The sequence below is a fragment of the Mandrillus leucophaeus genome, unplaced genomic scaffold (assembly GCF_000951045.1).
Source record: "Mandrillus leucophaeus isolate KB7577 unplaced genomic scaffold, Mleu.le_1.0 Scaffold206, whole genome shotgun sequence".
Lineage (NCBI taxonomy): Eukaryota > Metazoa > Chordata > Mammalia > Primates > Cercopithecidae > Mandrillus > Mandrillus leucophaeus.
In genome coordinates this window covers 2471952-2474568 of record NW_012102099.1, presented here as the reverse complement: position 1 = coordinate 2474568, position 2617 = coordinate 2471952, and positions in this window count along the sequence as shown.

Sequence of the window (2617 nt, the reverse complement as noted above, 5' to 3'; positions counted from 1 at the left end):
AAACAAAACAAAAAACCATTTTTCAGGCTAACGTCTTCAAAATCCGGTGTAGGCTGAATGTAGTGGGTCACGGTTGTAATCCCAGCACTTTGGGAGGCTGACATGGGAAGATTGCTTGAAGCCAGCAGTTCAAGGCCAACCTGGGCAAAGCAGTGAGAGCTCATCTCTACAAAAAATTTAAAAAGTTAGCCAGGCATGATGATGCATGTCTGTAGTGCTAGCTACTCCGGAGGCTGAGGCAAGAGGATTGCTTTAGTCCAGGAGTTCAGAGGCTGCGGCGAGCTATGATCGCATCATTGCACTCCAGGCTGGATGACAGAGTGAGATCCTGTCTCTAAAACAAAAGAAAACAAAATCTGGTGTTTATTTTATGCTTAGTTTGTATACAAATGAGTGTGAAAGCTACACTGCCAATGGTTAAAGTGAAATGTAGTCCTACCAATACAATTAAATAGTATTTAATAGATAAAAATATTTTACCTGCTTTGGTTTTAAATTTAAAATTCAGTCAGGTACGGTGGCTTGCACCTGTAATCCCAGCACTTTGGTAGGCCGAGGCAGGTGGATCACTTGAGGTCAGCAGCTCGAGACCATCCTTGGCCAACATAGTGAAACCCTGTCTCTACTAAAAATACAAAAATTCGCCAGGCATGCTGGCACACACCTGTAATCCCAGCTACTTGGGATGTTGAGGCAGGAGAATCACTTGACCCCGGAAGGTGGAGGCTGCAGTAAGCTGAGATCATGACCTGCACTCTGACCTGGGGGACAGAGGGAGGCTCCAACTCAAAAAAATAAATAAATTAATTAAATTAAATTAAAATATTCAATAAAATAAAAAAATTCTCAGTCACACTAGCCACATTAGCCATACTTGAAGTACTCAATAACCACATGTGGCAAATGGCTACTGCTATGGTTTAAATGTGTCCCCCAAATGTCATGCTGGAAACTTAATCCCCAATGTGGCAGTATTGAGTGGTTGGGACATTTAAGAAGTGATTGGATCGTGACGCCTCTGCCCTCATGACTGGACTAACCCACTCGTGGATTAATGGACTTGTGGGTCATCACAGGAGGAGAGTTGGTGGCTTTATAAGAAAAGGAAGAGAGACCAAAGCATAGCATGTCAGCACGCCCAGTCCCCTCGCCATGCCATGCCCTGTGCCACCTCCAGACACTTCAGAGAGTCCCCGCCAGGAATAAGGTCCTCACCAGAAGTGTCCCCTCGGTCTTGGACTTCCCATCCTCCATAGCTGTAAGGAATAAATTCCTTTTCTTTCAAAATTGTTCAGTTTCAGGCATTCTGTTATAAGCAACAGAAAACAGACTAAAACCACTACCATATTGAGCAGTACGACCCTGTACCAAGAATTCCTAACACATGGTCCAGGGGTGCAACAGAGGCGAAGAGTCTAGGTAGGCTGGAGTTTGACTCCTAGATCTACACCATAAACACCAAATAGCCTCAAGCCTTGGTTTCTGCATCTATAAAATGGAATTAATTATACCTCCCTTGCATTGCAGTCATAAGGATTAAATGAATTGAGGCTGCCTCATGTCATAGTTGTACCACATTTCTTGGGTTCAAAACCACATCTATTTTGGGCAAGTTACTTCAGCTCTTTGTACTTCAGTTTTCCCATCTGTAAAATGGGGATAACAATAGTTTCTACCTCACTGGTTTGCATGAGAATTAAATGACAATATTTGTGAAGTGCCTGGAATATAAATGCTATACAATCATTTGTTCAGAAGCGAGAAAGAAAATGGTGACCAATCCCCCCAAAATTAAATGCAGAAATGTACTCTTCTGGAGAGAGAGTCAGGCTTTTATGAATTTCTTTCTCCAGGCTCAGAACATCTTTCTACTCAGGTTTCTGAGCCCAGAAGGCTGCTTTTCTCTTTGCTATAGTTTTGTGTTTTTTTTGAGACAGAGTCTCGCTGTGCCGCCCAGGCTGGAGGGAAGTGGCATGTGATCTTGGCTCACTGCAACCTCCGCCTCTGGGTTCAAGCATTTCTCCTGCCTCAGCTCCCTAAGTAGCTGGCATTACAGGTGTGCACCACCACACCCCACTAATGCTTTTGTAGTTTTGGTAGAGACGGGGTTTCACCAAGTTGGCCACGCTGGTCTCGAACTCCTGACCTTAAATGATCCACCCACCTCGGCCTCCTAAAGTGCTAGGATTATAGGCGTGAGCCACTGCGCCCAGCCTCTTTCCTATAGTTCTGATGAGTTCCGTCTCTGACTCCCAGCACTGGGATGAGAAGTTCAGCGGGCTGTGCTCTGAGGAAGGAAAGGATGTGGGGCTCACAGCAATGATATGAGCCATGCCCGACTCCTTCCCTTCCACGTGGGTGTCCCTAATGACTGCCATATGCCTAAAATTCCACCATAGGTGTCCTTGAAACTTTTCATCTTCATACATTTCCCCCACAAAAGTGACATGATGCCTTAGAACTTCTGGTTGTGTTCCAGGTCTAACTGAAGCCACTGAGCCTGTGAGATTGTGGACCAGTCACCTCCCTTTGGGGGGCCTCAAATTTCTTATCTGTAAAATAAGAAGAGAGGCCGGGCGCGGGGGCTCAAGCCTGTAATCCCAGCACTTTGGGAGGC